The sequence below is a fragment of the Stegodyphus dumicola genome, chromosome 6 (genome assembly GCF_044657685.1).
Source record: "Stegodyphus dumicola isolate Sdum_Otavi_A_Nest chromosome 6, ASM4465768v1".
Lineage (NCBI taxonomy): Eukaryota > Metazoa > Arthropoda > Arachnida > Araneae > Eresidae > Stegodyphus > Stegodyphus dumicola.
In genome coordinates this window covers 200,139,985-200,154,983 of record NC_140773.1, presented here as the reverse complement: position 1 = coordinate 200,154,983, position 14,999 = coordinate 200,139,985, and the positions used below count along the sequence as shown (strand labels likewise).

Sequence of the window (14,999 nt, the reverse complement as noted above, 5' to 3'; positions counted from 1 at the left end):
TCTATATTTATAATCCAATCACGCAGCACAGATTGGTTGATAGATTTGATAACATACACATCGAAAGACAATGCACAGTTATGACACTAGTCACTCAGCTTTCGTAGTTTCAGTCGCTCAGAAGCAAACTCCGAATAACTGTACTTACAAGTTTGATTTGGTTGGTTTATGTGTTTATGGCAAAGCTTTAAGGGCTATGTGCTGGGGAAGGGATGCTTTCGTGGAGAAATTTCTAAAGAAACCGGAGATATAGAATTGTACCATTTGTATTTTTGTGGGCAGAGTGTACCTTACATAGTTTTATTCAGACGAAAATTTTATGCCTATCAGCGGCCGAGCGGTAAAGTCGCTGAACACTAGTAGTTTCGAATTCCGCAAACGGGCTGGCTGCATGGGCGTTTGCGTGGTTTCCCCCATGTGTAACATGTATAAGAACTAGGTTTCCCTAGAAAATACTGCACGAAGGCATCCCTCACCTTAGGCAGATTGTCCTCTAGTCCATTGCCGTAATCGAATGAACCAAACCATACTAAAATTTCATACTGAGCATTAATACATACATAAATTTTTATTATCTTTTTCTTAAGGAGCATTCTGCTAAAATATGTAAAAACAGTTTGCAAAACAAATGCAATAGTCCTTCAAGGACAAAGACCTTTGGACTAAATAAATAATCTGAAAAGCTTTCAGATTTTATATTACGCCCTAAGGAGCTTTTTTTCTTTTTTAACGTTTTGTGTGTTACCTTTATTTCTTAAAATATCATGTTCTTCGCACTTAAACCATAAAATTCAATTCAACAGCAATATCGCAAAATAATTTAAAAATAGCACATCTTTAGAATTTTCGATACATAGTCAGTCACGCGAACTGGAGATAATTTTTTTTTTTTTTTCTGCACAATGTTGCCATGGCTCTCTTTGAAATAGTTGAGTTTGTTATTCGAAAATTCGTTAAAGTTTTATAAAACAATAAATAGATATAATAAACAGATTCGAAATCCAAAATTCGGGCTTCTGGGGTGCCCATGTTCGGATGGAGGATTACATTCTTCAATAATACAGGGCGATAATATTTTTTTGGCAACAATTTTAAAAGTGATACAAAGCTTTAAGTGTTTCGAAGCAAAATGTCGTTTCGAGACTAATATTCTATTCAAGACTGACGTCCCTGGATGCATATCCCTTGACAGTTTCGTTTTCGCTTTTCTTGCTTCATCTCACTTGAGTTCTAGGAATTAATAAATTTTACTTCCTTCAGTTAACGTATTAATTATTTATTCCTGTATATTATTAATAAAATGCATTAATCTAATCTCATCTGTTTTTTACCTATTTAATAGCTTTATGAGCTATTTAACTTTATTTCATTTATTATCTTATTAATTATTCATTCCTGTACATTTTTAAAATAATTATAATATTTTATTTACTTTAAATTCATTTATTTAATCATATTATGTATGTATTATTTAAACTTACTACAATTTTTATAAGCCATTATCGTTATTTTCAATGTAGATGAAAATTCTGAACCTTTTCTAAATAAAAAATAATTTTTGCGATGAAAGGGACTATTTAGTTGTACTAAAAAAAAAAAAAAAAAAAAAAATTTCATTTAATAAAACCTTTCTGTAATTTTTTTAATTTTATATGGAAACTGCATACTTTCCCATTTAAGTTCAAAAAAAATTCACCTGTAGGGCTCGGCCGGGATTTGAACCCGGGACCTCTCGCACCCAAAGCGAGAATCATACCCCTAGACCACGGAGCCACCCTCCTATGTAGCTATTTTAGTCTTATCTACGAAAGCACAGTGTAGCGTAATATCTGACGTCAGCAATGGAAATATGTGGGTCATGCATTTTGGAGGAAAGACCGTAAATGTTAAAAACAAGTTTTTCCACCATTTATACCTCCATTTTTAGATCCATTGCAACTGTAAAACTGAAATTCATTGGAATAAAAAAAAAAAAAAAAAAGTAATATAATTAAGGAAGTTTATAATTTAAAGAAATAGTTATAAAAGAAAATAATTGTGTAATATTCCAAGAGAAGACTATTTTTAATGGAACTTTAATTCCGTGATTAAACATATCATTAAGTCAATAAAAAAGATAACATAAATATTTTTCATGTACATCGTGTTTTGAAATAAGTAATGAAAAAAAAAAAAAAAAAAAAAAAAAAAAAAAAAAAAAAAACACGGAAGTTTTAATAATTTATTTAATAATTAAAATAAGTTACGGAAATTTTAATTATAATACTTTAATTATAATAAGTCACGGAAATTTTAATAATCTATTTAATAATTATTTTTTGATAATTTTAATGATTTAACATTTACTTCTATAAATAACTACCTAAACATTTAAACAACATATTATTATTTCGTTTACTAATTACTTAATTTTAAAAATTTTAAATGATTAAATAAATTTCTTAATTATATATTTATTTATCACCTTTTTTCACCAGAGCAATCATTTAACGTTAAGGGAGATACTAATTTATAAAAAAAGTGATTTGATATTTTTTTTACATTAACATAGACGTTAAATATCAAAAGTTGAGGATGATGAAACTTCTGTATTCCGATGCTGTAATATTTTTTAGATTACAAAGATTACGAAGGGTTTGTTTGCTTAATCGACTATAATAAAGCAAGCGTTGGTTATCTACCTAATAGACGTTTTGAATTAGGAGAGTTTGTGGAGAGTTTTCAGTCTGGCTCATATTTACGTTAAACAGAAGAAAAAAAACCCGAGAAAACCCAAGCTGCCGACCATTCATTGGCATTTGAAGCCAAGACGAATTACCCCGCGTACAGCAATTTTATCCGCTTAGCCATTAGTTGGGTAACTTAAGTTTACCCATTATTTTTAGAAATATTATGATCCATATCTAATTTCTTTCGTCCACTTAGTTAATCACCGCATCTCAGAATTTGTTATGCTGGAATTTTGCATTTGTTTTTAAAATGATTTTATTATATATGATTATTTAAATAATTTTAATTCTATGCGTAATGTAATCAGCTCCCTGATTGGTTACTGAATATTTGTGCATTACCGCGCCATTTTAAAATTTTATTATTCATCTCTTCGAATTCCTTAGATTTCAAATGGAATGGATATCTCCGTTTCAAAGATGAATGTTGTTATTGATAATTACGAAGAGTTATTGGTATTGGAATAAAAAAATTGCACTTTGAGACCTTATTTTGGCCAACCTGTCTTTCCTAATCAAAGATTTATTTATAAATTGTTAATAGCGTCAGAGGAAATTTATTTTAAATTTTTGGAACAAACCTCGCTAATTGCTTCTTCAATGAAGTGCGAGATATGTGGATAACATATGAAGATGGTTAAAAGAGCCGATACAATTATGATTTCGATTTTTTTGTGGTACTTATCAGTAAACAAGAAGTTAAATGACTCAAAAATGTAAGTACATATTTTTCTTTTATTTTATAATTGTATACTTCAATTTTTGTTAAAAAAATTAATACACTATTTTCAAAAATTGCTGAGATAATTATTGTCACATATGTTTTAATGTTAATTATATTTTATATAACGCATTTTAAAGTATTTGAATTTAATAATATTCTAATTCTTTTAAATGTTGGTAGGATAGTTTTTAATTCGATATTCAATTTCAATATTATTTTAATCTAATTAAACGTTGGCACAATGTTTTTATAGCGGTGTTTTTATTCTCTTTTTTGCTATATGAAAGTAATAATAGCCTTACTTTAATATTTTATACTCACAGTAAATGTATTTATTTACACTTGCCTGCCATTTTGAAAAACGACATTTTCAACAAAAAATTAATCCATTACTTTTAACGATATTTATCTTTTTTTTAAGTTTCGAATACTTTACTATGCGTAAAAACAGCGTTTTTCAAGATGGCTGACGATTGTAAAAATCGCGCCAACAATTGCGCCAACGTAAATCGCCAAAAATCCGTGCAACCGTCTACCAAAATAGCACCTGCTGGAGAAATTCTTTCTTTCAGATCTTCCATAATGTCTATATAAAACATAATATGTTCATTTAATGATACAGTTCAATATATTGTTCAATTAATGCAAAGAAAAGTAAACAATAAATAATAATCAAGCATTCTTGGCAATGTCATTTTGAGTAAAGAATTTTGTTCTTTGTTTATTTTACCTAGGAACTTAAACCTGAGTCTTTTCCGTATAAGATACCACGTGCCAGATAATTTGCTACAAAAAGATACGTGTGCAAACATTGCCTACTTGTCACCCGTTCAATAAAAAATGTTTTTATATGTTAAAAAAAGTGTTTTGGTGGTTTTTCAAAGTGAATATCGTCAGTAAAAGGTTTATGAAATGTGTCATTCTGTTTTTGTTCTATGTTTATTAAAATAACAAAACTAAGATATATGCTCCTTATATTTAAAAAGATTTTATCACAGTGAAATTAGCTGATAATGAGAGTATGTTTTCTCCCTGGAAGTATCAAATTATCACATGCAGTTTTCCAGGGAAAAGTGTTAGGATCGTGTTCTTCTCTAATAGAAAAGATTCCTAAATTCCAACTTTTTTTCCTCATTTTGTGACGTGTCTTCCTATCGTCCTATAATAAAAGATTCAACTTATTTTATTTCTCAGTTTATTAGCTTCAGCTTTCATTTAATATATCCGTAATTACTGTTAATTCATAATATGGATATATTAGTTTGCAAGTTTGACAGAGTAGCTTCACATTAGTGTTTGCATAATGCAGCCGCAACGTATATCCATGTACATTTTTATTAACCTAATTTGTAAATTGTTTTGTTTCATGATTTGCAATGTATAAATATTTGTACTGATTTCACTTTTACATCTGTACCTGTCTCTACACCCTGCCTGTATTATGCTTGTATGTTAAGTATGTACCATAGCAGTGAAAAGTATCTAAAATATGTATTGAATTAACAGAACTACGCAACTCAACAACACTGTCACCACCAAGCCCTTCCCCTTCATATTCTGGCTCTTCTTTTAGTATTCCTCACTTTAGAGAGTCAAATCCTTAGGACATAAAACTGAGTTCTAAATTTTTTTAATTCCATCGACGGGATCCAACAAGTTGATAAGCACCTAACCCAGAGGGTGAGCTATTCTGTCGATGGCGAAAAGAAAAGTGCTTCATTTCTATTATTTTTAAATACTGAATGATGCCGTGTATGCCTAATTGCCATTAATTGTTTCACTACTGCTATCTACACAAATAAATAATTGCTAACTACTGTATTACATATTTCTACTCATCTACTGCTGCTTATCTTCGAATGCTTCGCATTGAAGTCACATACCTGGGCTATGCTATGCTCATAAAAAGATAAGCTCAAAATTTCTTTCAATAAATACATACAAGGTGGGGCGATGCAAAGGAATATGATACTGTGACTTCGTCACCTAATCTGACACTACCCGTTAAAATCACTTAAAAATGTTTCATTTTATATAATGAATATTTAGGGCGGTTAGCCTCGTCAGCGGTCCGCACTGTAAACGATTCGGAATATTTCAAATTTTTTCCCTTTATTTTATATATTTGTAATAATTACTGGATTATTTTAAGGATAAAAATCGTCGAAACATAATCTTTATTCGAATTTATGAGAAAAATGTACTATGAAATAATGCTTGCCATAATCAGCTCAATATTTTGATAGCTACCATACGAGACTTTGAAATTTGAATTATTTCTCATGTTTTTCGTAGACCTGTACGCAGAAACATATTTTTCAAGGTCACATAAAACTGCTCTCAACAGCTCATGATTCATGATTTCGATATTCAACAATTCTTTCTCTAAATTTGAAGCATGCCTTTTAATGATGAAATTATACGTAAATATAATACATAATGCATTAAAATATTAAAAATATTATACATAATGCATAAAAAGTTCACTTAGATTTTTGATTTTGATCTAAAACTGAATTTATTTCGTATTTGCTTTGTATGCATTCTTTTATCTCTTTGAATATACGGAAAAGTAATTGTAACTTCTAAAAATAGCGTTTTGAGTGATGTTATTTGAAAGAAATTCGTATCGTTCTAAATAATGTTAATGGTATCAAATCTTTCAGCAAACAAATATATATATATATAAATATATTTGATGTATCAAATCTTTCAGCAAACAAATATATATAAATATTGAATTAAAATAAAAGGCAAAAGGCGAATGAAAATGGATTTTCAGAGCTAAAATCTAGCTCTAATGCAGTTAAGTTTAATTTAATTTATTAAATTGCAAAATTATTGAACCTCGATTGTTTTGTGAAAACCCATTGAGAATGAAAAGTAAATGAAGAAAGTAAATGGCTAAACAGCAAATAATTAAATTAAAATTAATCATTGATGATTTTATGGAATAAGGCTGAATACGTCAGAGATCATTATTTTATTAGACCATTGAATAATTAAGGAATACTGATTACGCGTTTCCGTCCTTGCAGACCATTTGAAAGTAAATTCAACTTTAACAAGTAATAAAAAAATTTTTAAGGTCAATTCCTACTTAGGTCGACAAAGAAAAATTTTATTTTAGTTACCTTTTATTAACATTTTTTCGTTTCTAATTTATGAAGCTGATGGTGGTCTATAATTTCTCATTTTATCCATCTCTTGTAATCCTTCAATATTGCAAGGAGCCTTTCCAGTGAGTTTCGAGCAGTCCAGTTCTTCAATTAATATTCCATCTAATGATTTCACACGACTCAAGGCGACATATGCTTGACTTGCTGCTGTTTTTCTTTCTCTAATCATCGCTTGCGTCGTGTTGTAGTTTTTTTTTCGCATTCTTCGTTTGTGAAGCAAGGGACATTTTAAAGGGTTATATTTTAAACGTATATTATTATCACGTTAACATAGAAATATGGGAAGAATTTCCGCTACATAATGGGACATTACATCCGCTTCATCCAACTCAATAAAACTACAATTCTTTAATTCCACACATTTAAAAATGTTTAGAATTCTGTCTTACTGTTGACAGTTATTTTTGTTAAATAGTACAATCCCATTCATCACAGTCATGTACTATTATTTATAAATTGTTATAAAATTAATTTTTACAGCACATGAGAATTCCTAATAAACGTTATTATTTGTGTCTTATAATATATTTAATAAAAACAGCAGATCTTTAGTTCCGATAAACAGGAATAAACAAGTAGGAATTGACTTTAATATGTGAAAAAAAACTTATTGACATCAAGTGTCAAAGTTTCAAAAAATGTATCTGAACTTGAGTGAATGAATAAAAAGTATTTTATTAAGGAATGAAAATTTGAACAAGATATAGGGAAAGTGTGAGCTATTAGTAGGAATATTAAATGAGTTTCTATAAAACCTACTAATTCTAAAATAGTCTAAAACAGTGGTATTAAAACCACTGTATTGGGTCGCGACGCCATTTGGAATTAAGAAAATTTATCGTTCACAAGGTGAATAAAAATCTAAATTCGTTAAAGAGTCTGATTTGTGTTGCGAATTGTTTTTTGGTGTCGCACTGCTATAAAGTTTGAATACCACTTGTCTAGAATAACACCCTATGCTAAATCAGCCCTGCGAATGTAAAAACTGTGTTTACATAAATGTAAAACAAAAATAAATAAAAATTAAAAAGGAAGAATTATAATTAAAATTCAAATAGTACATTAAGAAATACGATTGAAAAATCTAGAATCACATCTTAATATTACAAATAATTCCAAAAGGTAAAAAAAAAAAAAAAAAAAAAAACTCTTATCGAAAATACTTTTCCTGTTTCTAAAAATGTAATTTCCAAAATGCTTGCTGAAGTTATATTTTAAAATGGCCATTTCTGGCAAAAACATCTTTTTCGGAGAAATGGCAGAACTAAATTCAGGCACAGTTTGAAACAGTCATCACTAAGGTTTTCACATTCTTGAAGAAATTAAAATATTTGAAATGTATAGGGCGCTCTTATCCTACATTTTGAATATTTGAGGTGTATACAAAGTATCCAGTCTTTTTTTCGTTATGGAATATTTTTTCTTTATTTAATGAAAACACTGAGAAAAAATTGGGGTTTCTTAAATAATAGATAGTATTATGATATATAATTGTCTAAAGCTTTCGAAATCTGTGCGAAAACTTCTAAAACCGAAATGAACTATGCAAGATTCCTACTTTTCTTAACATGCTTAAAACCTTAAAAGCTTCTCTTACAGCAAACTCTGAAGTTCAGAACGATGTATGAATTTAGAATTCCTGCTAATGATCTTAGTTGTCCAAATTAGAAAGTTGTAAAATCTATCTATAAACCTAGTTCCGCAATTTTTATTAAATTATTTATTAAATATCCGCAATTTTTATTATTTATGGCCTAAAACGATAAAGACGTACATTGATAAACTATGAAGATTTACCAGAATGGAAGACATTTTACCGAATTTATGAAGTTATATCGAAGAAGGAGATCCTTTGTTGATATGATATTAATGGGAGCAATTTTATAATACTGTCTTATTTATTTTGAAGTGAAATTCAGCATTAGATCAACAGTGGAATAGTAGAAAATTTCTATGCGGTTCCTTTTGAAATGTATAGAGACACGTTCGTGTAGCACTAAAAATACCGAAAGTAACAGCGAAAGATCTCAAAATGCAGAGAAAGACATGCACAAAGTTCGTTTCAAATGCATAGGAATAGTACGGTGAGTTTTGAAAGTCTATGAAGTATTGAGAATCTTAGCGAGAGGTTTTAAATGCATAAACAGATAAAGGGATTGTTTCAAAAGTAACGCACGGTTTAAATTTACAATAATATCTGGCAACTGTCCGCCACGACTCGTATGATTCTCAAGCAGTCTTAACACATCAGATTTCTTCTTTAGGTTCATGAATAGTTGGAACCCATTTTCTGTAAACTCTTGATTTTAAGAATCCCTAGAGATAAAAATCACACTGTTGCAAGGTCGTACATTCAAATTTCTGCAGTAATTACGATTATAGTTGAGCAAAATTAGCCACCCTTGCAATTTATGTTCTAACAAATCAATGGTTCCGCTCGCTACATGAAATGTCGCACCATTCTGCTAAAAGAATATATCACTAACATCCAAGACAAAAATCCATTGCTTGCAACTTGCACAACACGATCAACTAACTACTTACCAGAATGTGATTACTATAATATGTACTTCACACAAAGTATTGTAAACATAATGGAAATAAAATGGCGCGGGATTTAAATCATGCGTTAACACCCTATGTATGAAAATATACGGCCTTTGAAAACGGGAACCTCAAAGTCTTAAAGGAAATGAAAGACTCGTTGAAAGGCCTCAAAATGCATACATAGCACATGCACAAAGTTTCTGGGAAATGTATAAGAACAAGTATGGAGACACGGAGATCTCAGAGGTGTTAAGAGCTTTAGCAAGAAATTTCGAAAGGCATAGAGGATTGCGTACGGATATACACGGGTTCCTTTGCAATCCATCGACTCAGGTAAAGATAGCCTCGAATTTTAGAAGCATTGAAAAACTTAGAAAAGGCCTCGAAATACATACATGAATACATCAGGACTCCCTCGAACTTATTTAGAGCTCTCGAAGTCTTAGAAGACGTTATAACTTTAGCAAAAACATACGTGGAAAAATAAATAGAGGCATGCACGAATTTCTCTGAAATATGTAAGATATATAAGTAAAACATCGATGTCTTAGCGATGTGAAAGCTTAAACAGGCAGTCTTGAAATCGCATAATGTTCCTCGAAATTCAAAGAGTTTCATCTCTAAAACCAAATCCCTTTAAGCACATAATTTTGCCTAAATTATGTGCTTAATATAATTTAGCACAACTATAATAAGCAGAATATACTAAATGATAATAAACTTACATTTCAAATTGGCAGACCACTATAAGATTGTTTTATAAAAACCTGTAAGATATTCTTAATTTATTTATGACCTACAAACATTCTTTATTAAGTTTCCCTTTCTTTCTTTGCCTTTGTTCATCTAAAGCTGAAGTTATTACGAGTGTTAATGGCCTTTCCTCCAAGCATAATCCACTCTCTGGTACGAATGTCCAATTATAGTTGAAAAATCTAAAGCCTTTTTATCGAAGTGAGGAGCAGTTAAGTGGAAATTTATTGTAAAGATTCTGGTGCTTTTAATTTACTTTCAGCAAATGTTTTCAACAGTCGGATAAACTTGTATTTTAAATTTCTTTCACAGTAAATTAACCACGCTTTTCACAAAGTGCTTAAAAAATTAATTTCTTTGACATTTCTGTAGAAAATGTCAAGCTGAATTTTGTGCTTAATGCCAAGTCTTTATTTCTTTCGTAATATTACAAATTTACGAATTTACTCATTACGAATTAAAATACTTTTATTCAATGCAAAGCGAAAACGAATTCTCTCTAGTGTTACGTTTTTTTTTCTCCGAACCAAATCTTATCTTTGAAAAATAGAAGATATTGCTAATTCAGATTGAAGATACTGAATTTAATATTGTAGCAGAACTTAAAATTAGGCAAATAAGCATCTTTATTTTGGGTATGTTTTCGAATAAAACTCCCACGCAATTTTTCCTTTTTGCTTAATTTAAAATTTTGCATCATCACATGTTTCTCTTCCTTTTGATTGTAGAAATATGTTGTACATTAAAGATTAAATTTAAAATTTTTCTCTTTGTTGTTGGAAAGAAAATGACAATTTCAGCATTCTGTGTGCAACAGAGCTTCTTTTTTTTTGTCCTGTCTTATGATGAATTTTAGAAATTAAAACTAAATTTGATATAGTCTGTTGTTAATCATTCAATCTCATCTCGGTACGATTACATAAATCATTTTCATGACACTTTCCTATCCACAACTATAATAACTCCTATTTGAATTTAATTTTCTTTAAATTAACAGAATTAAGGTTTGCTTAACTTTCTATCATTTACTTCAAATTAAAAGAATTAAGAATTTCAGATGATGCATATTGAAACCTGCAAATACTAGTAATCTCACAATATAAGCTCGTTTCCAAGCAATATTTAGTGACAAGATTGTTGTTAAACGAGGAATAAATGATTATTTTGCACTGAGGTACGTAACATAATGCACTTAAGCATCGTTTATTGGATAACAATACAAATTACTAGACGGGATATAAACTATTAATTATTACAGAGGCTCGTAACATATGATGCTAAACATTTTTTTATCGGTTATAATAATTGTGCAAATGTCCATAAAAATTATGACTGATATATTACAAATTATATTAATTATATGCATTTTAAATTATATTAATAGGATGTATTATTAAAAGTAATAGTATAAGGTATTTTCTTCCTCCTTTCCACATGCCTTCGTGGTGTAACTGAAAGCATACGCGACGCGTATTCGAGAGGTCCAGGGTTTGAGTCTTGGCGAGGGTTTTGCACATTTACAGGTCTCCGGCAAAAAATCTGATGTGTACACCATTTGACTTTCTTGTATGGAATATTAATCATTTTTTTCTTGCATTTCGTTTAAAGCTATTGGATTGAATTAAATCTACTCCGTCGATAGCGCATAAACCAAATAGAATAAATGCACTCTTTAAAATTCACTATAATTGTTTACCATAGCGACACTCAGGCGCTAGGTTCACTTAATAGCGTTATAATTTTTTCATATTATAACTCAACTCAGAATGCACAAAATTTATATCATTTGAAGAATTGTCTAATCGTTGCCACATGTTCTATTCAAATACTATAATAAATCTAGAATGATGTATAAAAGAAATTAAGCAAACAAAACAAAAAAGGATTTTCACAGACGATTCAGTATTTCTCATTCAATTATTTCAGTTTTCACTTCGCGACAAGGCATAAAATCTCAAAATATCTATATTTAAAATTTTGAAGTAAATCTTAAACGCTTATTTTCTCGAAAAATCCCAGAAAGGATTAAGCATGATTTAATTCGCAATAATAAATGAAGGCGTTATCTTTGCTGTTGCGAAGCTTAGTCTCTCTAGCTTGGCAACAAATCTACTATTCTGCTGTTTCAAATGTAAACAAATATGTCCGCCATGTTATTTAAAAATTAGGCTTAGCCGCACATAAACAGCTTTTAAATTTTTGATAATTCTAAAAATATTGCTTGGAGATTTCTTAAAAAAAAAAAAAAAAAAAAAAAAAAAAAAAAAAAAAAAAAAACTTTAACCGGAAGAGATGAACAACATAATTCAATTATTTTTAAAGCAAAAAATGCATAATTTAGAAACATAAGATCACTGAGCCGGGTAACAGAGTGGATACATATATATATATAAATATATTATATACGTTTGATGCAGCCGATTGCAACCAAAATACGAGGTGCACATTTGCATGTTATAGCAGTCCTATATACAAAATTTCAACGTTTTGAGGCTACTCGTTTTTGAGTTATGCGAGATACGTACTTACGTACATACGTTCGTACAGACGCCTTTCTCTTCAGAATTCTCTTCAGAATTAATTTTAAAGCAGTTTTATAATTTTTTTGAAGGAAAAGAGTATTTTAATCTGTTCTTACGTACAGATATCACGCAAAAACATCGTTAAATTGCATTCGATAGCGGTCAAAATGGATATTTTCGTTGAAATATGCTGCCTGAAACTTTTCGAGGTTATAATACTTCCTTTTTACTTCGTAGAAGGAAGTAAAAACAAACTTAACTACTCTACAGTGGCGCCCTAACAAATTAAGATGTTGGAGGATACACACTAGGATTTGGCGAGTGGGTCCCCTCATCTCCATTCGCCCTTTAAAAGAATGCGTGTATAAAGTAGTTTCACCCTCCTTTTCGCATGCCTTCGTGGTGCAATTGGAAGCACACTCGTATTCGGCAATTGGAAGCACACTCGGCGCGTATTCGGGTCCAGGCAAGAGCACCGCTCATTTTTAACGTCTCCTGCTTTGAAAAAACCTAATGACTCCACAGTAAAACTATATATATTATCAAAAAGTACGTTATATTTTAAATCGTTCACTATGTTAGAGTTACGGTTTTAATTTAGAAAACAAATTGAAGATTTAAAATCACGTCAAATGGTAATACTCTGAGTATCGGTTATTCGCCAGGCCACATGCACGATGGCTTAAAATTCTTATCAAATTGACGTAAGGTATATTTTAATTTTATAACAGTTATTTTAATTTGGATAACGTTTCCTGTCAATTCTTGCTTCCACTTACAACTCCCTACCAGAATGAGCTTTTAAAATTGCGTTGAACGCAAATGAGTTAGAAGAAGTATTTAAGAAAGGTCCAACTTACTGCATGAGAGACATCTAGGGAGAGCTTCGTGAGAGAGAGTAAGGCGTGTTTGCCTTCGGGCTAAGTCTCTCTTGAAGCTGTTACACTCAGCCGTATTATTACGTACTTTCAGGCTGAGTCTCTCTTGAAGCTGTTACACTCAGCCGTATTATTACGTGCCTTCGGGCTAAGTCTCTCTTGAAGCTGTTACAATCAGCCGTATTATTACGATATTCGCCGGCTAGTTTAATTTAGAGGGCCAACTACGTTAGATATTTGTGCTTAGCTTCGGCTAAGTCTCCTTCAGTTAGTTATAGTTTAGTTTCTTATTTCTTATTCTGAGTTCAAGCCCTAGTAGAGGCTTTGTTGTAAGCCAGAGAAAGGGGCTGACTGTTAATCTTATTTTGAGTGAAATAAAAGATAGTTTAACCCTTCTTGAGGCTACATCTTTAGTAGTTTGGACTCAGCGATATGTCACTGCAGAGTTCACTATGGTCCTCAACATTCATCTTAGAAAAAAGCGTGAGGAACTGTACATTGGATAAATTTTTGTGAATATGAAAAGCTTCAAAGAAAATCCAGTTTGCCAACTGAAGAAGCTTTTATGTATAATTTTCGCAGAATCAAAGTAAAAATTTTCGTTAAATGCTCAAGTATAGTTGCACATTTAACGAAAATTTATGATTAGTTATCGAAGACATATTTATTTCTAATTTCAAACATAATACGTTCTTAATAATAACATAAACATTATGCATGTTCTTAGATGAGAAATTTTCTTTTAGTTGAACTCCACTGCGAAGCTATGGAAATTAATTATTATATCTTATATAATAAAGACTTAAAATCAGGGCAGGGATCTTTAAGAATCGAACAACGGATATCTTTGATAGCTGAGAAAGAGATTTCAAAGCTGAATTTTTGGAGAATCCGAGCAATTCTGTTACTGATAGAAGAAATAATGGACTGACGATAGGTACGATAGGTAAGGTGATTCGTAATAGTGTGGATTGGCGGATTTAATTGCTAAATATTTAGTTATGACTAGCCGAATATTTTTACAGGCTTTATCAACGATCGTGAGACAAATGGACTGACAGAAGATTTTCGAGCGAATCGTTTAAAAACTACCTCCAGTTTCTTCCAATATTAATGATCTGAGAGGTGACAGATTGAAATCTGACGTTTTCAGATTGTGGGAAATTTTCAATATTTTATTTAAAACGTATTTATTACTATTTTATCCATAAAATATAAATGCTTTTTTATCTTTCGATACTTTTCTCTTTACAACTTTTTATTTTTAAAAAACAAATGGCAAAACTCATGTTGGAGCTTTTAAAACTGAAATTCGTTTTGGGTTGAGTTTTATTTTATTTAACGGTAAAGATGTCCTTTTATCTGTGGAAAGCAGGAATAATTGAAGAAGATTAGCAAAATATTAAAATCCCCTTTTATGTATATTTTTAACTTAAATATTTTAATAATAAAATACCTTTCGAGATGCTACTTCAAGGTTTACCTCCATGTAAAATTTTTCCATTCATGTAAATTTCTGAGCTTCACTCTGCGTTGAAAATATACGAAATCAATTGTAAATACAGGATCTTCCAGTGAAATTGAGTAACTTATTCTAGAAGCGCAAAGGTCCTGGGTTCAAATTACAGTTAGAGCACAATTCTTTGTGCTGGTATGCTCATCTCAGA

General features: G+C 30.4%; 1 protein-coding gene and 1 non-coding gene across 2 annotated transcripts in view; both read right to left on the bottom strand.

Annotated features, from left to right (window-relative positions):
- Positions 1 to 14,999, bottom strand: part of LOC118188244 (alpha-catulin-like) — a 723,160-nt gene that overhangs the window by 154,224 nt on the left and 553,937 nt on the right. The gene's annotated exons all lie outside the window — the stretch shown is intronic.
- TRNAP-UGG (transfer RNA proline (anticodon AGG)) lies at positions 1,702 to 1,773 on the bottom strand. Its single transcript has one exon. It is a non-coding gene; the product is annotated as a tRNA-Pro (tRNA).